Here is a 26382-nt window from a genome sequence, read left to right as displayed (position 1 = left end):
CTACTTGTAATCAAGGGTTGTCGTTGGAAAATGTTTAATGGTCTGCAAAGTATGTATTCATCAGAAAAAGCATGTATAATGACTGACAAGGGTAAAACAGATTGTTTTTCAACGAGACAGGGGTGTATTTTGAGTCCTGTTTTGTTCATTTTCTTTATCAAGGAACTTGTTATTGAAATTCATAAACAATGTAATTATGGCATATTTGTCCATGAAGATATTGTTGATATTATGATGCTATTGTTTGCTGATGATATTGTATTGTTTCCATTTGCAGTAAGCGGTTTACAAAAACAATTAAATGTATAACAATCATTTTGTTTGAAATGGGGACTGGAGGAAAATTTAAATAAAACAAACATAATGGTCTTTAGAAATAGTGGTATTGTTGCCAACAGGGAAAAGTGGACTTATGGAAATGATTCGGTCAAGATGAAACTTACTATAAATATTTTGGTATCATGTTTTCTTCTATATTAATGTGGTCAGTAGCATGTAAACAACTTGCTATTCAAGCTTCAAAAGCATGTATGCATGTGTATAAATGGTTTAAACAAAATAAGTATATATCATTTTCAACAGCATGCAACATGTTTGATTGTAAAATTGCACCAATATTACTATATGGTTCGGAAATATGGGAACAAAATATTATATGCCATCGAAAAAGTACAATCCTCATATTTCAAACGGTTTTTTTTTGTATTGGTAAATATGCCTCAAATAAAGCAATTCTTGGAGAAAATGCACGCTGCAATATGTTTGTGCATTGCCAAATAAGAGTAGTTAAATACTGGATAAAGTAACTTAAAATGGAAGAATGTAGATATCATCTTCAATGTTATGAATTGTTAAAGTAGTTGGATGATAAAGGTAAACAAAACTGGGTTTCTGAAGTAAGAAATCTATTATTTACATGTGGATTTTTCTTTTGCGTGGATTGCACAGGATATTGGAACCATTCAAGTATTTATGGGAATATTTAAGCAGCGAGTGAAAGATATTTGCACAAAACTGGAACGAAACTGTTTCATCTTCGCATTATCTTAGCAATTATAGTAAACTAAAGACACATCTTCAACAGGAAATGTATTTATCTGTCTTACCAGACAAATCATTAATAAGATCGTTTTGTCAATTTGTAAATTTTGAATCTCATTACACAATTTTAATGTAAATATGTGTCGTAAATCGAAAAATATTGATGCTGTTAACAGTGTTTGTACCAATTGTGACAGAGGTGAAATTGAAGATGAATTCCATGTCTTAAGTGTAACAAGTATTCCAAGTTAAGATCTACACATCTCCCCTTCTTGGATAATGACTATAAATCTGAAATGTTAATGATCAATATTATCAACTCACAAAATAAACATGTTATCTTTTCAGTGGCTACTCATATAAAGCATGTTTTTTTCTATCAGATTCAAGAAGATGTAATTTCTGTATATGCACGTGACATCATATTATGAGTTAGTATCAATTGTACCTTAGGCCATATGGCCATAATACTGAATAAACCTGTCTGTCTGTCTGTATGAGATGTCAATAAATTTAGAATCAAGTCTCAGTGATAGAATGTAAGGCTTTATACGCTTGTATTTTACATGTATATTTATTTAAAAAACTTAATGTTCATAAAAAAGTCTCCTACGCTAAAACTGTATCGAATTTGATGTCACCACCACTTTGGCATCAGAAAGCATATGTTGACTTTCTGAACAAGATTTATCAGGTGTCCAGTCCACAAAAGCGATCATATTATCTTAATGTCACCATGGTCATATCATATGAATATACCGCAGAAACATACGATGTAAAGTTTCAACCCAAATGATGTTTGAGTGGAGTTTGTGTGAGTCATTTCGTACAGGTCTGTAAAGTGTGCATTGTAAAGCGAAAACGCTTTCCAGCAGTGAAATATCCCCCCGTTGCAGCCGTAGATTTGCAATTCAGTATCAGGACCTTCTTCCGAACATCTCGAATACAAGAATTGTTTGATAGGCATTACTTAGAAGTTGACGGATGACAAAGTAGACACAACTTATGGATAACAACTTCTTTAATACTGTAAAGGCGACTGTTCGTTATAGATCCTTACACCGTTGTCAAGCAAGACAGTTACTGTTATCCATAATTTGTGTCTCCTATGTCGAATACACACGAACCTATGTCGAATACACACGCTCCTATGTAGAATACACACGCTCCTATGTCGAATACACACGCTCCTATGTCATATACACACGAACCTATGTCGAATTCACACGCTCCTATGTCGAATACACACGCTCCTATGTCGAATACACACGATCCTACGTCGAATACACACGCTCCTATGTAGAATACACAAAAACCTATGTCGAATACACACGCTCCTATGTAGAATACACACGCTCCTATGTCGAATACACACGCTCCTATGTAGAATACATACGCTCCTATGTAGAATACACAAAAACCTATGTCGAATACACACGCTCATATGTCGAATACACACGCTCCTATGTAGAATACATACGCTCCTATGTAGAATACACAAAAACCTATGTCGAATACACACGCTCCTATGTCGAATACACACGAACCTATGTCGAATACACACTAACCTATGCCGAATACACGAGCTCCTATGTAGAATGCACACGCTCCTATGTCGAATACACACGCTCCTATGTCGAATACACACGCTCCTATGTCGAATACACACGCTCCTATGTCGAATACACAAAAACCTATGTCGAATACACACGCTCCTATGTAGAATACACAAAAACCTATGTCGAATACACACGCTCCTATGTCGAATACACACGCTCCTATGTCGAATACACACGCTCCTATGTAGAATACACACGCTCCTATGTCGAATACACACGCTCCTATGTAGAATACACACGCTCCTATGTAGAATGCACACGCTCCTATGTCGAATACACACTAACCTATGTCGAATACACACGCTCCTATGTCGAATACACACGCTCCTATGTAGAATACACAAAAACCTATGTCGAATACACACGCTCCTATGTAGAATACACACGCTCCTATGTCGAATACACACGCTCCTATGTCGAATACACACGCTCCTATGTCGAATACACAAAAACCTATGTCGAATACACACGCTCCTATGTCGAATACACACGCTCCTATGTCGAATACACACGCTCCTATGTCGTATACACACGCTCCTATGTCGAATACACACGCTCCTATGTCGAATACACGCGCTCCTATGTCGAATACACACGCACAATAAAATAAATCATAGTGGACGATATAGCCAGTGTGTAACTACAAGTACTTATATCGCAAAGATGCATGAAGAGTTTAAATGGTTATTTTCCTGAATCACGAGTGTCTATTATTCTGAAGAAGGCCACGTTTTAATGCACTTTAAAGAAGTCTCTACACAGTAAATTAAGAAAAAAGAACTACATGATCTATGTATAAAGTTGTGACATGAATACATTTAAGAATACGTACGGAGATCAGATGTCAGCCGAGCCATTTCCCATTTCTTAATGAATTTTACAGGTATATTAATATAAATGCGGTTAAAATAATCTTTATGAGACTATTTAATTCGTTCCAACAATATGATAGCGTGTGCTACCGACATAGCAGGACATGCTTACCCTTTTCGTGAACACCTGGTGTCACAACTTATTAAAGTGATCATTTCATATAATTTTCACCACTAATTCGCCTGGTATGCCCAGTGAATTCTGTTTGGGCAGATATAAGTGAAAGTGTATATTCTCTGGCGTTGACGTTTTATATTTTTAAAAAACCCACAAAAATATCTTATACATATTATAGAAAATTGGTATCTTTTTAGTATCTACTGATCACGTTTAGGCATTTGAAGAAAATTAGATACATGTTCATTTAAAGTTTTAAAATATCCTAAACAATATCTAGTGAGTATCCAGTGAGCGGCCACATGTTTCCAATGTCCGTGTTATTTAGACATTCTGCGGAAGTAACACCCCAGGTAATGGCTGCGACGTATTTGATATGCTTCTTGGAACACACACAGTGTCCGAATCTAGTACTCCCAGCACCACATCCCAAACACAGCTTATTGGCCGGCTAAATATGTGGGGGAGGGGAGATAAACATATAGCCCGGGGGGTCAACTGACGGAGGGGTAAACAAAATGCATGGGGGGTAAAACCCGGGGGAGGGACAGTTTCCTGACTCGCGCCGTTAATGAGTGCCACATGCCTGTGACGGGTCAACATTTACCGTGTGGGTCACCAGGTATGTCTTACTACAGGTAAACTACGCTCGCTCTGCCACTAAATGGCGCTGCGTCTTGTGCTCGATTTACTTACCTTACTTGGCTTGAAGTACACGGATGGTTTCAGGGTTTTGTAAATAACCGATGTGTACTTAGACAGAATCTAAATGTTGCAGCTGCTGCGCGGCCCGTGTCACTGTAACAGTGCGCGTGACATATGCAACTGTACCAGGTAAAACACGACATGAATGTCTATCGGTGCTCAGGACAGGTACAGTTTCAGTACTCTTTCTCGGGATTTCCTACCCGTTTGACTTGAAGCGAAGGTTTCAGTATTCTTTATTGTCTCAATTAAATAAATATAATATATATAGTTATAAAACAATTTATTGAATATTCTAACATGTCATTATGTAAAAAGAATATTATTGCTTAAAGCAGTTTTTGTAAGAGGAGAACAAACGAGAGTAGATCTACGAACTGTTTCGTTATAATGTGTCTCAATAATGAATTAAAAAAACCGAAATGGATTATCCTTTTTTAAATGTTCCTTAAAAACAGAATTCGATTAGAAACGTGTTCTTAAAAATCAAAATATTTAAATAATCAAGGAACAGAATAAAAACAAATATTATACGTTTTAAAGAAATTAACAGTACATTACAGATACTGCGCTGTTTCGGTGCCTGTCACGGTTTATGCTTGTCAATGCAATACTCTTGTGAATAATTTACTTAATTAAGAACTTCTATTCAAATACGAACTTTCAATACATTTAACAATTGTGCATCTGGCTAGATATACATGAACCGTAGTACTGTATCAATTAGAAAGTAACCACAATGCAAGCTTATCGGGACTTGGAGAACGGGAGTTTGCTATCGGTTGAGCGGAAATATGAAACTTTCTGTTCAAAGCAGTTATTCCTTTGATCAATTCTGTTCTCTAATCTATGAAATTGGACACTGTCAAACTCTGACTGTCCAAGCAGCGGTCGCCCACGCACAGTCCTCTATCCCCATACAACAGTCTCTTTGTCCCGGACTATGTATTTCTGTTCTAAGATCCTCGTAACGTTATATCACAAGTACCATGGGTAACGGGCACCTGGCAATATCCGGATCGGAGTGACCGGGCACCTGAAGAAAACGGGATCTCACGCGACATAGAACCGTGTTTACCTTCAGCTGTCACGGTGACACGCGTGTTTGGTAATCGGGAGCCAATCATGTCGTCGGCATGACTCACGTGATCCGGGTGTAAGTAAACTTTGTCAACATTGTAGGCTGGTGTACTTAGACTGGGCCCTTTAAATCTCGAATATACCTGACGATTTGTATCCACCTACATGTATGGTCGAATCTGCAAACAGGTGGGAAACCACGCGAAAAGGTTGATAATTTCGTTGGCGGTCGGATCTAGTTTAAGAATATTGTTATACAAGTTTGAGGATATGGTCATAAAGGTTTGTGAACATAGTCATACAAGTTTGAGAAGATGGTCATACTAGTTTGAGAAGAGGATCATACAAGTTTGAGAATATGATCATATAAGTTTGAGAATATTGTCATACAAGTTTGTCATATAGGTTTTGTTGTCAGAAAGCATTCAAATATTAGTTGCCATATTTAAACAATTATGATGACGTCACGCTATTTTTCTGAAGTTAATTCTGAACCAGGAATTCACTAGACATTTGGAACGAGCTCTTTCTAAAAAATGTAACACTAACTACAGGTCATTATCCAAAATTATTGAAAATTTATACATCACCTATGACATGGTTTTAAGTCGTACAGAAATCACTCGAATCTGTTCATTCTGAACGTAGAATCAACTTCCAGAATCAACAGATTCTCATGATTTCTCCGTTACGGATAAAACATTAATTACAAACGTCAATTTATTTTACTCACTGTTCAAATGGTTACAGAAATAGGTTTAAAGTCAACAAGATTTATTCATACAACGAATATGTAAGTATACCTTGGTACAAATTACAAACAATAGAAGCTGCTCATTCTGATGGAAAATACGACTGTTGAAGAAATCAGCCCTCACTGATTTGTGTGTCTGAAATCGAGCTTTCGTCGTAGAATTCCTGCCATGTCCGGGCTATTGGCGGGGGAAATCAATTACTTAGTATTCAATATGGGTACTTCAAAAGCCGTTTAAAACCAACTAATCAAACACCAACAACATTCAGGTAATAACACAACTGTGTACGGCACGTTATACACATATACAGAATACTAAACTCGCTCCCGTGTAATACCAATTTTATGAAACGAGTGAATAGTTGTGGTATCTGACGAGCGAAAGCGAGTCAGATACCACAACTATTCACGAGTTTCATAAAATTTGTTTTACACGGGAGCGAGTTTAGTATTTTATTTATTACTTGCCATTTATAACGTTTTTTTAGAATTATGCTGTTGAGTGTGAATAGGCTGACACCTACACTACCCACGGCATAATCCAATTGAGTTCAACATAATAATACTTCAAACACGTCAAAAGTTGAAACGTATGAATTTAATATCACACAACGGTTTACCTTCAGAATTCAGGCGTCCGTTCCACAAAACTATCGTAGCGCTAAGGTTATCGCAACTCACATACTTTAACTTAGACCAACGACTGTCGTTGCGCTACAGTACGATCGCCTTGTGGAGCGGGGCCTTGCACCTCAACGTTTACAATCACGTCACAGTACCCGATGACGTAATTTGTGGAATTTTGTAGCAAGATCCATCGGCGAAACAATGCCATGTGACGTCAGCCTAGCAACGAAGTTGCTGGGCTCATCGAGTGTTCATAAGCTCCTCTCAGTGTTCTATCATCTCCACCCGCAATGTCGTTGAATAAGCCAAAGGATGTCGAGAGCTTTCAATATTTGTTCGTAAAATGTGTTCCGAGAGTACATAAGCACGCATTTTGGTATTACACAATGTGTAATACAGCTGTATGTTTATTAAACGGGTGATCTCTTCACGGGCAAGTAATAAACATTGTTATCACAGTAACACATTCATATTCAAAAAGGTGAAAAAATAATAACACTTTTTTAATAGTATTTTCTTCAGACAAACTCCCAGTTACTGAATAAGGGAACATTTAGTTTACGACACAGTAAAATGATATGCTACCATGTGTTCCCAGCCTTGACTACCAAATACCAGCTGGAAACATTGCACAAAAACACATCTCAACATTTGATGCTGTATACGTGGTATTTCAAATGTACCGACAGTAAAGCTTATTTCCCAATATGTTTCATTGTTCCCTTATTAGTTTCCGTCAGTATATTAACGTGCATGTCGTCAGGGCTTTATTTGATTTTAGGGTTGTGTTTACGAAGCGTGACTGAGTCGCCGTGCTTGTTTTGTCCAACAGGTGTTCAGTTAGAAACACAAACTGTGTCCCATCGGGGACATCAGGTGAAACAAACACGGCGTTGACATGCCCAGGGTACAGATACATCACACATACAGTAAAATACGTTTATAACGAACACGCTTATAACGAACTGACGGGCATTACGAACTTAATTTTTGGTCCCCGCCATTTGTTGTGCATATGTATGTATGGTTATAACGAACTACGGTTATAACGAACTTAAATTAGTGGTCCATTTGAGTTCGTTTTAACCATAGTTTACTGTAGGTAGACAGAATCTATATACCCTGAAGCTAGAACGTTGGGCTGTTGGGATATCAGACATTGTCATATATTGTAAATACAGTTAGATACATCAAGGACTATTTGTTGGGCTCAAGAGGTACAAGCAATGATAAACTGTATAGATAAACTAACTTTCAATCATTAGCCAAAAGAAAATTAAATTCAATCGTAACACTATTTTACAAGATGGTAAAGCGGTTAACACCAGATTATCTTTCTGGCTTTATTCCACAAAACGTCTCTGCTGTTAGTGATTACCTATTGAGAAATCAATCTAATATACAGGCTATAAGATGTAGAACACAATGCTATGCCAAGTCATTCCTACCGGATACCATTTATGATTGGAATAGGTTACCTGATAGAATAACTAAAGTAGAAACGATTGGGAAACTCAAAGGGTTTTTAACCTTGGACAATGTTATTAATATATATTTGAACTCAAATCATGGCTACAGATTCTGTCAGATGATCCATTCTCGCCTCAGACTCACATCGGCTTGAAAGACACATCTCAGACAACGCATCATGCTCTTGTGGTTATCCGTTCGAAGATATACTTCATTATTTTTTCACATGCCCTCACTACAATATTTTTAGAAACGATTCGTTTTTCTATTTGAAAGGTTTCAGTTTAGATTCAGTGTTTTGCTGGAATGGTCTATGTACATCTTATACGCTCTGGCAGATTTGCACTAATGTAATAACCTAAGATTTAATTCATACTTTTAGACAAGTACTACGTATTAAATAGTTAATGGCTTTCTTTTCCTAATAATTGAACACCTTTCCATCAGCCGCACTAAACTGATGACCAGTCGTTTTTGTTCTGTTTAATAATGTGTATGTGTGTATGTGCGCGTGCGTGAAGGTGTGTGTGGTGTATGTATGTGTGTATGTGCGCGTGTGTGTATGTGTATGTGCGCGTGCGCGTACGTGTATGTGTGTATGTGCGCGTGTGTGTATGTGTATGTTCGCCTACGTGTATGTGTGTGTATATGTGTATGTGAGCGTGCGTGAAGGTGTGTGTGGTGTATGTATGTGTGTATGTGCGCGTGTGTGTATGTGTACGTTCGCCTACGTGTATGTGTGTGTATGTGTGTATGTGCGCGTGCGTGAAGGTGTGTGTGGTGTATGTATGTGTGTATGTGCGCGTGTGTGTATGTGTATGTTCGCCTACGTGTATGTGTGTGTATGTGTGTATGTGAGCGTGCGTGAAGGTGTGTGTGGTGTATGTATGTGTGTATGTGCGCGTGTGTGTATGTGTACGTTCGCCTACGTGTATGTGTGTGTATGTGCGCGTGCGTGAAGGTGTGTGTGGTGTATGTATGTGTGTATGTGCGCGAGTGTGTATGTGTATGTTCGCCTACGTGTATGTGTGTATGTGAGCGTGCGTGTATGTGTATGTGCGCGTGCGTGTATGTGTGTGGTGTGAATGTATGCATTTGTATGGCTATGTGTGTGTGGTGTGTATATGTACGTATGTATGTGCGGCTGTGAGTGTGTTTGTGTCTGTGTTGGGTGTGTGTGGGTGTGTATGTGCGCATGCGTGTATGGGGTGTATATGTGCGTGTGTATGTGTGACTGTAAGTGTGTGTGTGTCTGTGTTGGGTGTGTGTATGTGTGACGCTGAGTGCATGTGTGGTAGTGTGGCTGAGAGTGTGTTTGTGTTGGGAGTTTGTGTGTGTGTGTGTATGTGTGTGTATGTATGTGTGCGTGCGTGTATGTATGTATGGGGTGTATATGTGCATGTGTATGTGTGACTGTGAGTGTGTGTGTCTGTGTGATTGTGTTGTATGTGTGGATGTGGCTGTAAGTATGTGAGTATGCGTGTGCGCGTGTGTGTGCGCGCGCGCGTATAAGTGTTTGTTTGTTCGGTATGTGGGTGGGTGTCGGTGTGCCACGAAAGGGCTTCACGCATTACCCACACTTTCAACGAGAATAGGTCCTGTATTTCGTGTGACGAGCTGATGCCTTAACTACCAGGCTTCATCCGCGCGCGTTTCACTATAAGAACAAATACTGGGCGTAACGCGTGACACGGCGGCCCCTCTGCTTCACGGCGCCCTGCGTACACTGAGGCATGATGAATAACGTACGTGCACAGACAGGACACTGTATCCAAACAGGTATTCTAAACATATTACCTTGTTCTAGGCGCTAGACACGATTGAAAGCGAAATAGACACATTGCACAGATTATAATGGTGTAGGTTGTCTTATCATGTCATATGACGTCATTCAAATCACACCAGCCGCGTGCAATGGTCGTTTCACCAAAGAGTTTGTGATACCAGGTATTCCCCGATACTATGGCAACAGTAATTGAGTTTGAAGTTTGATGTAGATTTGATACTCCAACTGAATATGATTGAAACCATACCTTATGATTGAAACGATAACTTTTGAACCAGTTTGAAGCAGAAAACAAATATCTGAAGAATATTGGTAGTTCTGGGATGTTTATGAAGATACAAACTTTTTATGTCATTCGATGAGAAAAACACATCATTTTTCACAAAAATACAGATGTTGTTTCGTTACATATTTCGTTCTCAGTGATATTTATTATCTTACGAAAATCTTCGTGTCGTCCAGGCAGACAGAGCAAACTGCAGGACAAAAGAAAAATTCGTGAAAAATTGGATTTGACCAAAACATCACGAATATAATAAAAACGTTACTAGGCAGAATGTCTGATATTTGTGAACCAGCTAAAACTGGTCATGACAATACCTGCTTCCCTCCGCTCATGACATCACCATCGAATAACCATTCATGTTTGTTTCAGTTTTAGCCAGCGTTAAATATTGGTGTATACCTTCTTCTGGCCCGCAGTTTATTTTCAGCACGAAGTTTTATTTCGCTGGAGTGAGATACCGATTTTATATTTTAAGTCTTAAGATGTGACAGGATCGGATGGTCAGGCCCGCTGACTTGGTTGATGCATCTTATTGTATCCCAATTGTTAGGTAGATGCTCATGACGTCAGTCACTGAGTTGTCTGGCCCAGACTCGATTATTTACAGACCACCGTCATATAACTGGAATATTGCTGAGTGGGGCGTTAAGCAACAATCAAACAATCAATCAAACATGTAACAATGATATACACATATTGCCGCCTGTTCATACTAATCTAATGGGTGAACGAAAGTGTGCATATGTGAATATCATTGAAACGATAACGTTTGAACCAATTTGAAGCAGAAAACAAATATCTGAAGAATATTGGTAGTTCGGGGGTGTTTATGAAGAATGTTTTTTCGATGGTGATGTATTTGATGAGGGTTTCATTGTTGTGTTTTGGACCTTAAGTGTTTCCGCCAATGTTTGCAGCCTAGCAACGTTTTCATTACGTTTGTAATGTGTTGACACATAAGGCGACAGGGTCCACTCCCAGTAGGTTCAAACCCTACTACACGCCGTTTAAAGTATGTACCTAATAGTGTTATCAATTTGGATTATTAATATATACTACTCAAAATAAGTAAAATAACTCGTGGTTCTTTAAAATGTCTTGTTAATCTGTCATGACATATATATAGGAATATATATTTTAACTTCTTTTGAGTAGTATAAAGTATCGCGTATACTAAGTGTAAGCGTGTTATAACACAATAACTAGGCAGTCTATATACATCTTATTCAGTGACACTACTACAGCAATACTCATATAATCTACTTTATGTATATATTTTAAAAAAAAAAAAAATCTCCCAAAGGTGATATGTTACAATTAACCCGGGGCGGTTGGGTAGCCTAGTGGTTAAAGCGTTCGCTCGTCACGCCGAAGACCCGGGTTCGATTCACGACATGGGTACAATGTGTGAAGCCCATTTCTGGTGTCCCCCGCCGTGATATTGCTGGAATATTGCTAAAAGCGGCGTAAAACCATACTCACTCACTCACTACAATTAATCCACAATGGACAAATAACAGATGGACAATAGACATTTGAGTAGACTTCATGGCAATAGACTCGCATAATATTGCTGTCGATATATTATAAAATGTTAAAAGTGGTTACATTTCTGTAAGTGATTAAGATAAATGGTATGTCTATTTCTTCTAACTGCAATAGCTGTTTCGACTTCGAATACAAATGATAGATACCCAATGAAGCGTTCAAAAGATGCTTTTTCGCCTCTCATACTTGATAAATGAATATGCTTTTTCGCTAACAGTAATATGTGATAAAATTTTATATTTTCTTTAAACTTAAACAGAATGGAAAATGTTGTGACATGAAACTTATCTTGAAGATACTGGTTACTTTATTTGGTAATGTGTTTTAAAACACATGACATGACTAGCAAACTTACTTCAGGGGTACCTTACACTAGAAATCGTATGTTAACTTGTGGTTACTTAAAACGTCCCTTCCCAACAAAACCAGTCGTATCGGCAGTTGTATCGGTGACACCAGGCTAACCTCCTTTATCCAGACGCTGCTGTACCGGAACTTCAACCTCGATATAACAACAGTTCAGTCAATTCAGTTTGTTTAATCCGTATTAAGGTTGTTTTCTACCTCAGGCGATTTCGGCAGATCTGAAGAGACGACACTAATTTGTTCTATCATTTGTCTCGTTCGTCAAGAAAGCCATTAATCGCGACGATTCAGATGGAAATAGATGCGCCTGGGTAAACGAGGTCTGACTTGACATGACTGTGTTCGTGGTGATACCGCTCATATATCTTCACATACACACTTACGTTTTTAATGTCAACAAATCTGTAGCCTAATCCTACTTGAAATTCACATCCTAAGTGACGCCCATTATTTCCTGCGATACCTGCTCGGTAGGCTGTGTCACGTGACCGATGCAACCGGAAGTCCCGCGCTTCCCCCTGCTTGTAATGATCTGGTAAACATTACGATATCGCGGTGTGGGCGGGGTCCGAATGAAACACATTGGACACACTTTCAAGTTGATTGTGTATTTAAGGTGCGATGGAGGTAGTGCGGAAAGGAAAATAGTATTATCTCTCTCAGGGGACTTCGACTTCCGTCGAATTTTTAATCTGTGAAATTGCGTAGAATAACTATATCGAGGTTTATAGGCAATATCGAACACGCCACACAATGGCACCACATACACATGTAACTAACCAGGTTTCAGATGTATGAATAATTGGACAAAATACACGTTGTTATACTCGGCAAGACATCTTGAATAAAACGCGTGATTCTGTAATATAGGTATATACTACCAGCACTGAAGTCCGAGCTCCATGCTTCTTTCACATTGACTCATAGTAATAACTGTTCTTCTAATGTTAAAGCCTCTCTTTGTATCAGTCAGAGACCATATACCGGTATATGGTCTCTGTATCAGTGGACAGTGGGTGGCCCATGGTGTCAGTGACGTCCCTTTCCCTTGCAGGATCCACTGGTCGTGGGTAGACTTTGCAAGTGTCCCCGTTGGTTTCTGACCGAAATGGTAAATGTCTACTCTGTCTCCCAGACCCTAGGGAATAAATTAAAAAAGGAGTCCAACTCAAGTCTAGGATGATTGGGCAAGTCTAGATTACCTCAGCTCCAGGAATTAAGGACTGTTCTGGGGTACATTTGGATATTATTATTTTTTTATTTTGTAGACACATATTTTTTAATATATTTCAAGCTGTAGCTGCGGCACTCTGGACTGTACTTTAACGTTATGACACAACGCCACGTAACTGAAATACAGTTCAAAGCGGCGTAAAAACTCATTTCACTCTCTTCCTATTACTGTCTATTTACATTAATACGATATCAACTACTTGGGGCACAGTCACCAAAGCCGCCCCAAATCGCTGTGGGTTCGAATCCCGGTTTGACGTGATTATATTTGTAGGGTTATCAGTACCATACCCATGCTCGTGGGTTTCACCAAAGAGGTAAACGTCAAAGACCTGCATCACGTCAGCCTTTCCTCCATCATTAAGCTGATACGCTGATATAACGTGAACACTTTCAAAGCGGCGTTAAACCCACTCACTCTGCTAATCGGGCGTTTTGCAAAATGTATTGTGCAAGGCGTTTTTATTAAGAAACAATATGCTTCTATGTTGAAACTGTTATATATCTAGATATGTGCGTGAAGTGGACAGGTACCCTTAATACACGGGAGGCTTGTTGCCTCCGAAATACTGGGATTGAATGATTGATACGAATCTCCTGCTAACACCCCTTGCATGGTGTCGTCAGTCAATGTGAAGCTAACGTCCAGCGTCTTTGAGTGTCGGTTCAGACTGTTAACAGCCAACTGATTCATACAGACTCAGACTAACCCGAACTTCTGGCGGTACCAGACCAAAATTACGTAGGTGTTTGAACAGTCGTGTTTACTTCGTCCCCCTCTCTATCTTTTACTTCATCTCCGCCCCTCCTCGCGTCTTTCTCCGCTCTCTCTCTCTTTATCTCAGGTCAATGTGTTTATCTGTCACTGTCTCTCTCTCCACCCCAACCTCACCCATAATGTTTCCCCTCCCCATCTCATCTTTCCTTCTCTGTCTATTCTACCACCCTCATTCTCTGTTCATTGTATTCTCTCCCCTCTCTCCGTGTCTCTGTGTGCGTCTCTCTCTCTCTCTCTCTCTGTCTCTCTCTCTCTCTCTCTCTCTCACTCTCTCTACTCCTGGCACAGGACTTGTAGCTCTTGTTTGCTACACACAGATATATTACTTCCCGATACGTGCGCGCTGTGGTGATGCTGTCCATTCCCTGGAGATAACTTCTGGGTTTAATTAGTACAAATGTGTCAAAACGAGGACGTCCTTCTTTATTAAAGATTGTTTTCCCTAAACCTTTTAAAGCAAATTCATTCCTTAACATGACACATGCCATGGGCATAACACATATAACGAACAATACTTGTAAAAAGTTAATTGGTGTTTTAAGGTTTCATGGGCAATTTGAATGACAAAAAGGCGTTGTCATGTACGCACGTGGGTGTGTCATAAAATGCGTTTAACTTTAAATAAATAAAATAATTTTTAACTACATTATCATCTCATCCAAGCTGAAGATGTTTACCAAGTTTAACTGATTCACCTCCCACGCATGTTGCGTCACAACGAGTACAAAACAGGAACGCGATATTCAGAGGAAAAACACATTTTCTTCCTTGTTTTATCGAATCGTAGTACACACAGACTCACTCATACTCCGTCGCTTTTGAAGGTTTTATGAATGAATTTGTCAACACCCTCCATTCATACGTAAGTCGTAGTAACGGCTGACCTCGTGCCATGTGCTCTGACGTCACTCGGCGTAAATATTGGATATCAAACCTCGTGGCCAGTGTTCGGCGTGTCACGTGATATCCCGATAAGCTTTCGTGTTTACTTACATATCGTTGTGAATGACATTCCTAGGATACCATATAACCAAGTACCCGTTTGTGTTTGTCGCTTAGTAATGCCTTGGATAACTTATCTGAAAGCTGATCTATGAATCCGGTTACTCCTCGTTATAGCGCGACCTCGCCGCTAAAGGAAAGCGTTTGTTACGCGACAACAAAACAATGCATGGGCTGGGTGATTAAAATGGCGAATCACGTGCATACGTCGTTAAGATGGTAATGTTTCGTGTCAGCGGATCGCCTGTTGAATACTGTTCTACAATTAGCGTGTGATTCGCCAGTGTTTTAAGGCTTATAAAACCACGAATTCTGTCTGGACTCACGTTTGAAACAGAGGCAATGAAATATTCAATCAATCCGTCTGAGGCCGAGGTGTTTGTGTTGTCGGTTGTTAGGCAAATAGGACCATCAGTAGACAAGTTTTTCTTTTCTTGTTTACAATCTTTAAGATTTCATGAACCTGTCATCACAATGATGTGGGTGATGAAAGTAGACAGGAGTTAACAATTAACTGAAGTGTTGTGTACATTGCATGAAGATAAACCAGAAAATATATAGTGCTCGAAATATATAAGATTGGTTGGTTGGTTGATTTGTTGTTTAACGCCGCACTCAGCAATATTACAGCTATATGACGGCGGTCTGTAAATAATCGAGTCTGGACCAGAAAATCCAGTGATTAATATCATGAGCATCGATCCACGCAATTGGGATCGATGACATGCATCAACCAAGTTGGCCAGCCTGACCACCCGATCCCGTTAGTTGCCTTTTACGACAAGCATAGTCGCCTTTTACGGCAAGCGTGGGTTGCTGAAGACCTATTCTACCCCGGAATCTTCACGGGGGGAGACAAGCATGGGTTGCTGAAGACCTATTCTAACCCGGACTCTTCACGGGAACCAATACACGCCGTGTATTGACTGAAATACTGATCAGTGCGGCGTTAAACAAGACTCACTCACTCATCTAGGGACCGCCTAAGTGGTCTATTACTGAATAGGGAGTCTGCCCGGAGAGCGGAAGGTCGGGGGTTTGATCCCCGGCCGCGTCATACCAAAGGACGTTAGAAGATGGTACTTGTTGTTACCCTGCCTGACGCTTGACATGAAGAGGCTAAAACAAGGACTGGTCGGCTCGGAGTCAGTATACACTGTGTCTGAGTATAGTATTCATGTGCCACATAAGTACAATGATCTCGAACGCGATATTAAACCCCATTTCACCTCACCTCACCACAGAATAGCTTAAAGAAATATGGATATACTGACAGGTAATACAATATCAGGATAAACACCATAAGCGGAGTTCAAACTTACGCTTTGATAGTTTTTGTGTTTTGTATTGTATAACGTTCAATATTTACCAGTTTGACCCAGTCTTGGCTCGTTACATGACATTCAGTCATTAAATCAGAGCATGAATTTAATGACGTTTAATAACCTTTACCATTTGACGTTAATGATATAATGTCCCCTCTTAAGCTATATTTTACACTTTCTACGTTTACCGTGACGGGTTATCAGGAGTTAGCATCAATATTAACATTCATTGTATAACATATTAATAATTTATGCCTATTCGTGTAATTACTACATGTAACCCTATAATGTTATGAACTATATATATAAGTAGGTCAGAGTTTACGCAGTAGTGACATGTATTAGCGAGACGTGCGCGTAACACGTAGGCCAATATATGTTAAACATGATGGACGGTGTCCGTTTCGACCCTCTGAGGTCACATGATGAAGGAGGTTTTCACTTACATTTCAATCAATCATCGCGTCTAATGAGGCCTTCGGCAAATACAATCTCCCGATCTTGTGTTCGTGGTTCCGGCACTGTTCTTGTTAGATCCATATGGCGTTTGTAATGTTCTAAAATATGTCCCCTTTAGACTAACATCTAGTCTCTGAAATGAACATATCGTGCAGAAACCCCCCCACAGTTGTTCAGTTATCTTAATAAAAATATAATAAAAGGGAGCCCAGTGACTCTCTTCATTTTCAGACTGCAGTAATCTAGACTTGCCAAATATTATAGACTTGGATGGGCTGTATTTGGTATATATTTGTATCAGGGTCTGTAAGTCAGACTATGACCCCTTGTACACATGCATTTACGTACCCCCGTGCCTGTATTAGAGGCCTCTGGTAACAAGCGACACAGGTGACAATGTAAAACCTAACTCAACCCCTGACCTTGAATAAGGGATCATTAGTTAGTGACTTGGGTTTAACGCCGCTTTTAACATTATTCAAGTTACATCATGGCGCGTCAGCTTAATTTTGGAGGAAAGCCAGAAGTGATGCAGGTCTCAGACGTTTACCACTTAGGTGAAACCCACGAGCACAGGTATTGTGTTGACAAACCTGGAAACATATTCGGGGCGAACCGGGATTCGAATCCACAGTCATACGTGTCTGGTGTGCCCAGGGTACGCAGCTATGCACAGACAATTGCAATACAACCTCTGTCCTGGATTAGGTGAACATTTCTTCCCTGTCCTTGAATAAGTAAATACTTATACAATCCCTGTCCAGGAATAAGTAAACCCTTATACAATCCCTGTCCACGAATTAATAAACCCTGATACAATCAGGGTCCGCGAATACGTAAACCCGTATACAATCCCTGTCCACGAATAAGTAAAACCCTTATACAATCCCTGTCCAGGAATAAGTAAACCATTATACAATCCCTGTCCACAAATAAGTAAACCCGTATACAATCCCTGTCCAGGAATAAGTAAACCCTTATACAATCCCTGTCCGCGAATAAGTAAACCCTTATACAATCCCTGTCCAGGAATAAGTAAACCCTTATACAATCCCTGTCCACGAATAAATAAACCCGTATACAATCCCTGTCCACGAATAAGTAAACCCTTGTACAACCTCTGTCCACGAATAAGTAAATACTTATACAATCCCTGTTCACGAATAAGTAAATACTTATACAATCCCTGGTCACGAAAAAGTAAATATTTATACAATCACTGTCCATGAATAAGTAAACGTTTTTACAATCCCTGTCCACGAATAAGTAAACATTTATACAATTCCATGTCCTTGAACAAGTAAAACCTTATACAATCCCTATCAGCGAATAAGTAAACCCTTATGCAATCCCTGTCCAGGAATAAGTAAACCCTTATACAATCCCTGTCCACGAATAAGTAAATCCTTATACAATCCCTGTCCACGAATAAGTAAACCCTTATACAATCCCTGTCCACGAATAAGTAAACCCGTATACAATCCCTGTCCACCAATAAGTAAACCCTTATACAATCCCTGTCCACCAATAAGTAAACCCTTATACAATCCCTGTCCACCAATAAGTAAACCCTTATACAATCCCTGTCCACGAATAAGTAAACCCTTATACAATCCCTGTCCATGCATACGTTAACCCGTATACAGTCCCATGTACTTGAAAAGTAAACCCTTCTACATTCCCTGTCCTTCAAAAAGTAACGAGTGCTCATATTGATGTCGTTGAATGAAAATATGTATAGTTTCATTCGGTAGGATCTAAATTATTTATTTAAACGACGTTTTAACCTTGTTCTCGCCTTGTCTAACTATTGTATGGGTATTAGATCAACACGTAAACTATTCTCAATGACCTCTGGCTGCATGATACGATTCTATTACGTACACGTGGTATGGTCCCGCTACTGCCCGACTTTACCACCGGAACAAACTATTTCCGTCTTTTGCGCAATACCACATGACTGTGGGTCACGCAACGATTCATTCATAAAACTGCTTCCAACACGTGCCCTACTTTTTGACACTAACGGGTACGTGTAACCTAGGGGTATTTTCCTTGTTTCAAACACCGGCTCATCTTTAACGCATTTCATTCAAATCCCAAATTCTTGGGGTCGCCCCCGCATCCTCCTTTAACGATTAAATGAGGTCACATGACCTTGAACCCCGCATATTTCTATGTATTTTGCTGACTGGGGGTCGTATGTCTTGAGACATAAAACCCGAGACTTTTGTCAGACGTGTTTGAAAACCGCACATTCAGGCACCATGGGAGTATAACTGTTGTTTGAAATCGGCCCTGTCAGAAATCTGTTTTGAGGAATATAGCTTTAAGAAGATATTATTATTCTACACTGGGGTCAGTGATCACCATGATATGATAGCTGATATTAACGTGAACACGGGTTTAAATTAAGATTAAACACCAACTGGTCGCCAGCTGCCTCGTGACAATCGCCATACATAACACTATAGGAAATGGAATTTATGTCACCTTGATGGGATTGGGAATGAATACCATGCAGTCTCACATTTTACCATTTCATTTACCAAAGGGAATGGTGCCAATCGTGGCATTATTGCAACAAGTCAAACAGTTATGGAGATAGTGATCTGTTGAATAGTAGAAAAGACAGTTGTAAAGAAAACTTTTAAGTCCTCTGTTAAAACCTAAACTCTGTTAATCTCTCTATGTGTGTATATTAGCTCCGTCATGTTCTATGACGTTGGTTGGTTGGTTGTTTAACGCCGCACTCAGCAATATTCAAGCTATATGACGGCGGTCTGTAAATAATCGTGTCTGGACCAGACAATCCAGTGATTAATATCATGAGCATCGATCCACGCAATTGGGATCGATGATATGTATCAACCAAATCAGCGAGTCTGACCACCCGATCCCGTTAGTAACCTTTTACGACAAGCATATAGTCGCCTTTTACGGCAAAAATGGGTTGCTGAAGACCTATTCTACCCTGGTAACTGCACGGGTCTTATATAACGTAATCAATCGTGTTGTACTTCATGTGTCGTTATACGCGGTCTGAAACGCAGTAAAGTTCTGTTCAGATGTCTACCGCGTTGTTTAGGGCCCCTAGTTAAAGCCTCTTGGCTGTCTATCGTTTGAAATCGACCCTGTCAGACAAACCCGTTTTCAGTAATAAAAAATGTATAAGACAATTCCATACTGGGGTCAGTTAAAGGTTTCTCCTATGAGTACTCTAGCTGACGCTGACACAAATTAAGAATTGACCGTTCAAGTCCCAATTCAAATGTTTACCAGGGTAGAGATAGCCATCTAATTGTTCGCAATAACTCCTTCCTCGTGACCTTCTAGAGAAAAAGTACGTTGAGTCATTCGTTCACGTGTTTGGGTCACTATGATATGATTGTTTGTTTGTATATTGTTTAACGCCGCATGTCTTGATTAACGATCGGATATATTTGTAGACGGTCCTGGCCTAATTGTCAGAAATGTGAGGTTTTCTGTACTTATGTCCCCCACGGTTTCGAACTTGTTCCCCTTAATCCAGCTATATGACGGCGGTCAATAAATAATCGAGTCTGGACCAGACAATCCAGTGATGGACATTACGAGGACCGATCCATGCAATTGAGATACGATGACATGCATCAACCAAGTCAGCGAGGCTGTCCACCCGATCCCGTTAGTCGCCTCTTACAAGCACACGTGTATATATTCTTATTCGGAATCCCACCAGATTCATTAGCCTTAAACTTCACTCACTCACTTTCATGCATCATTGTGACTGCGATTATAACATTTACGGTGTTTATTTCAACCCTGACACGTCCAAAACCTATCATTTATTGTCTGTACATGCATTTTAGACCACTGAGATAAAACAAAACAGTTCTCCCTGACAATTCATTTAGAGAGGCGTGTCCCGAGTCCAGCATTATCACATCAAAGTGAAGCCGACTTCAAATTTCGCCCCAAACCGGCCTTGTGGCAGGTGTGATTGTGTAACGTACACTAGACTTACCTGTAGTTGATTACAGATTGCCAAAATATAGAGACTAATGAAGTTACCTGTCTTACATGAAAGGCGAACTTTGAGAACTTTTCGGGTCATTTAAGTATAGTTAAACGCTTCGTGTCGCTGCGATAACAGGTAGATCGTCACTTGGATTCACGGCGAGTTACAGCTTGCAGTAGGTGCTTGAAAGTTCGACCTTGAGTCGCAGTCCAAATAGTCTAATCACTTACAACAAAGGGGGCATCGGGTACATTTGCGTGGGAGGATGAACGCTCATGGGGGTACATCATAATCCCCTCAACCCTCCCCCCATTCCATAGCCCTACAACAATTTCAACTCGCGCAGTAAACAACATGCTCGCTTCACGTGAACACGTTTCAATTTTGATTGCACAATTACCTGTCAATCAAACCTAGAAGTGACCAATCAGAGAGCGAGATAGCAAACAGCGCGACAGTATGGCCGGCGGATGTTGACTGTACGATGTAAGATGGTGTTGAATTACTATTAATGGCGACGGGGCCGATAAGTGACATACGCGTTGGGGAAATTCTAACGTTGTGAAAGTAGTTACCTTTCAAGCTACCTCAGATTACAGCGACACCTAGCAGACGATTTCCTGTTTTCCGGCCGACCTTCAAAAGTTCAAATTTGAAATTCTACCCTGGGACAAACAAAACCAGTTACAGCTTATATCCTATCCCAATATTAAGATATTAGCTGGGTTTTGTGAACGAACGGTCGTACAGATATAGTCGTATAGTGGACAGGCCAGGGTACGATTAGGAATCGCTATCTCTAAAGCTATGAAATAGTGCCTATGTTCGGAGGGGAATATAATCTCCATATACCCTACATATTCACACGTAACAAAATACTGCTTACAATTCCGCCATATTGCCCCCTTGTTTTCAAGGACATTCTTAAACCTCTGATAACAAAGTTCATTTCAAACATTGCGTCATTTATAAGTTTTTTTTACTGTATATGTCCAACATATATGTAGAAAAGCAACTCTGTTAATGGAGTTATAATAATAGTCGTAATATTTTCTCTTCACATTATCATTTATCCCGATTTAAATCAAAATCGAAATCAAAATTGAACTGAGTCGTGAAAAATGCTGAGTATTGATTCCAGTTAAATGGCTACATCAATATTTATGCAGATAACTATTTGACTTATAATTGTGTGCATCTACCGCATTTAGAAGTTATATGGGACAGCATTACCTGAGGGAAATTCCCTTGGGGAATTCCTAAATATTTGAAAAGGTTATCGAGATAAAAACTCAACCTTACTATTATGAACAAAAGTTCAAAACTTTATCAATCGAAATAATACAAAACAATTTTACCTAAAGTAAGTTACATGTTCAAACACGTATAATCATTTGTCAACAGTGTATGGCAATGGTATTACATATCGTGATGCGACGTGACATGTGAGAGGTCGACAATCATCGAGTGCTTTCTCCGAAAGCCTTGTTAGACGCTTCTCCCGAACGCGAGAAATCTATATTTAGTAACTGACGTGGATGACCCCGATCCGGCTGGAGGTTGCGTGCTTTGCAAGTGTAGGCCGACCCAGCTGAACAATCCAGACTTTTGTGTAGTGGTCAAAACCTTATATCGGGCTTAAAATAATACATGCAATGTGATGCACTAATGTTAAAAAATGCAGGTTCGGTGCTGCACATAGGCCTGCAGTAAGTGCTTATTTTTGTGCACAGGGAATACCTTTAAGGTTTAGCTTCTGTGGAATGTAGAACCATCACCCACAGACCGTGTAAGTCTAGCTGGGAAACAGAAATGTCTTTCGCATTTGAATAAAAAAAATATGTCTAACAATTATTCGCACATTCGTACTTTTTCAGACGTTATAGATACGTGCTGTCGCTGACGTTTCTCCGTGATTAACTTAGGCTAATGTGAATAATGAAAACATTTGTATACTTTACGCATTTTAGACACTTTTTTTATTTTGTGCATATGGATTTAGTTGGAAGTTTAGTCTCGTGTCACGACCCGCTTTTCCACTTTCTGTGTAACTTTACATATAACACGCCAACTTACAATACATATATAGCAACTGTATTGTAATCGACATACCATAAACGTTTGTATTTATTCGAATCTGTTTAATTATTTCAAAGTAGACGAAATTTACGGATAACAACTTCTTTAAATACTTTAAATGTTTGATTATTTGGTTGTTGTGTAAGGCGACTAGCGGCAGTATTCCAGCTGTATGACGGCCATTTCATATTCAAATATGTTACTATCGGATTGATTTCATTAAAATAAAAAAAAAAATCCTCAAAATAAAATTATTAAGTTAGCCAGTATATATGCTTTAAATGTTTAAACTAGAAAATGGAAATAAACTTGCATTCTTGTATCTGTTCGGTTATTGCTTTGTATATCGTTTTGATACGATAGAATTCAGAAACAAATGCAGAAACAGATAGAAAGGTTTATTAATAAATGAACTAATCAAGTTCTATATTCAAATAGCACGTCTTGATCAGTGAATAAGCTGTTGGTTTATTGTGTTGTGTTTGCAACCCTTCATCCGAATCATGGTTACGACAGGTGTGTTTAATACGTACATGCGTTTATGATGCACTGAAGATAAGATACAAATGTAGATGGTCTCGGGGCAAACAAAATATGATTATGAATATTTATAAATGTAATGAATATCATTTATATACTTGAAAACTATGTAAATATGTCACTATGTGGCCGAAATATTGTCGATGCGGCGTTAATTTTTAATTCACTCATGCAGTTAAATATGTATATATGCACTGTATAAGCGACTGGAACAATCTCCATTATTATCTATAACATTTAAATAATGTCTGTAATAACATCAAACAGGTAAACAACTAATTTAAAATGCATAAATATATTTGATAAAATTGAAACTTTTGTTTCCAGCGAAAGTTTTAACGTTATGTAAATTTATAAGGTTTTAGATGTTTTTTTTATGCATTTGGAACACACCCAAAAAATATCTGGTTTGTATGCTATTTCAAACTGGAAAGAAATATATATTGGTAACTGCTTTAAGTGTATCTATTAACTTCACCTTTTGTTTTGTATAATATTTATACAGTCAACTACGGTTATAACGAACTCGCTTATAACGAACTTACTTTTTGGTCCCGACTATTTGCTGTAGTTATGCTGTATATATGCTTATAACGAAGTACGGTTATAACGAACTAAAATTAGAAGTCCCTTTGAGTTCGTTATAACCGAGGTTTACTGTAATAAAGAATTTGAAATCCATGAACTGTTTGTTAGTACGTATTATACGCATGGCAGGAGCCGACTGAGGACAGCAAGTACAGCGAGTAGAGCAGAACAGTTAGCTGGTACAGTTTGTTGTCGAGCGCCTGGGGGTACCGAGTATACAACGCTGCTGCTGCTACTACTACTGTGTGCCTCTTGTTTAGTGCATAACGCTGTCTAGATCTTTTTATTCGTTGATTACCGAGCCGGGGCAATTACGATAGTAAATAGCTAGTGTTTGTATGTGCGACTCAGTGCACGATTCTCTGCATCCCGCCGCTAACATTCAAAACAACCCCATGGCGAAACACTATTGGGCGCAGATTGTGAAACATTCGCATTTTATTAAATCTGAAGATAATCTTACTTTTTGTGCAGCGACGTGTAGCGATGGAGGTGATGCTGGTGTGTACGACATGCCGGTCGAGGAGGTTTTGTGAGTGACACAGAACGCCACGCTCCTTGCCCCCGACCGCCGCTAGTCTGAATGATGCCGTTGTAGGCGGCCGCCACAGGCGACTGGTGTTTTTGAATTAAGACGAACGCAGGGTTTAAAACCAGCAGGAGACTGGGGAATCGAACCCGTGTCTGAACTTGCTCACCCTAAACCACCCGTGGATTATATCTGTGTAATTTGTGAGATAATTCAACCCGATATCTTGTATGCCCTTTAGTACAGGGTCGTTTTCAATTGTCATTAAACTGATTAATCCGGAAGGTATTGTTTCCACAATTTCAAATGTCCGGATTAACAAATATATTACTAGGCGGCTCTAACCTTGTTGTCCGAAATGTGAGGTATTCGGTACTGTCCGCCAGGAGTAGTGACTTGTTTAAAAAAAATGATTATTTGTTGTTTAGGGGCGGTCGGGTAGCCTAGTGGTTAAAGCGTTCGCTTATCACGCCGAAAACCCGGGTTCGATGCCCGACATGGGTACATTGTGTGAAGCCCATTTCCGGTGTCCCCCGCCGTGATATTGCTTGAATATTGCTAAAGGCGGCGTAAAACCATACTCACTCACTCACTCACTTGTTTAACACCTCACTGTGCAATATTTCAGCTATATATATATATATATATATATATATATGACGTCGGTCTGTAAACAATCGAGTCTGGACCAGACAATCAAGTGATTGACTACATGAGCATCGATCTGGAATAAGATGACTTGCATCAACCAAGTCAGTGAGCCTGACCACCGGATCCCGTTCGTCGTCTCTTACGACAAGCACGGGCTACCCAATTGAAAGCCTTATCTTCACGGGAATTTACAATACAGAAAAAAATGGCATTTTTCAAGGTTATCTGTACTGAAGGTATGCCGAGAGAACATGTCAACTTTGGTAGACATTATATACACGTGGTTGTCAAATATAAGATGAGATATATGTTATCTTTTGATTTATTGCCAATTTTCCAAATGATCGGCAAGTTTCAGCCATGATAAAAAAAAAAAAAAATTCATAAACTTTTTATGTACATATTAACCGATATCTGTCCGCGAAAGAAATCATTATGTACAACTTCCCAACAGTGAATATGCTGCGTATATATCCACAGGGTGCATACATATATCTGCACGTGCTCATGAGATGACGTCATCATCGCGTTTTACACGCAAATAGTCGTGTATACTAATGGCGTAAATACATTATATTGCTATTGACGTGGAGCGCAATAACGGCTTCTTATCGAATGTATTTTTCATTTTATTGATTAATGTCTGAAACGTTTTAACTTGTCATAGCGTTAGAAACGACGTTATCATTTAGACAACACTTACCTAAGATGGGCACGTAGGTAGATGTGGATGTTCTAACACCAAGGCGATAAGTGTTTGGGGTATTGTGAATGTGAAATAGCTAAATCACAGTTAATGTAAATAAAGAAAGTTGGCATCCTCATCCTGACTTCACAAACATGCAGCTTAATGAGAGACTCCACAAAAAAGAGTCAGTTACACTTAGATGTTGAGTTTTGAAACAGCGGGAGTTGACATTCTTGAT

The sequence above is a fragment of the Haliotis cracherodii genome, unplaced genomic scaffold (genome assembly GCF_022045235.1).
Source record: "Haliotis cracherodii isolate W230 unplaced genomic scaffold, xgHalCrac1.p SCAF_8, whole genome shotgun sequence".
Classification (NCBI taxonomy): Eukaryota; Metazoa; Mollusca; class Gastropoda; order Lepetellida; family Haliotidae; genus Haliotis; species Haliotis cracherodii.
The sequence above is the reverse complement of the archived record's forward strand: the minus strand, read 5'-3'. Positions refer to the sequence as shown.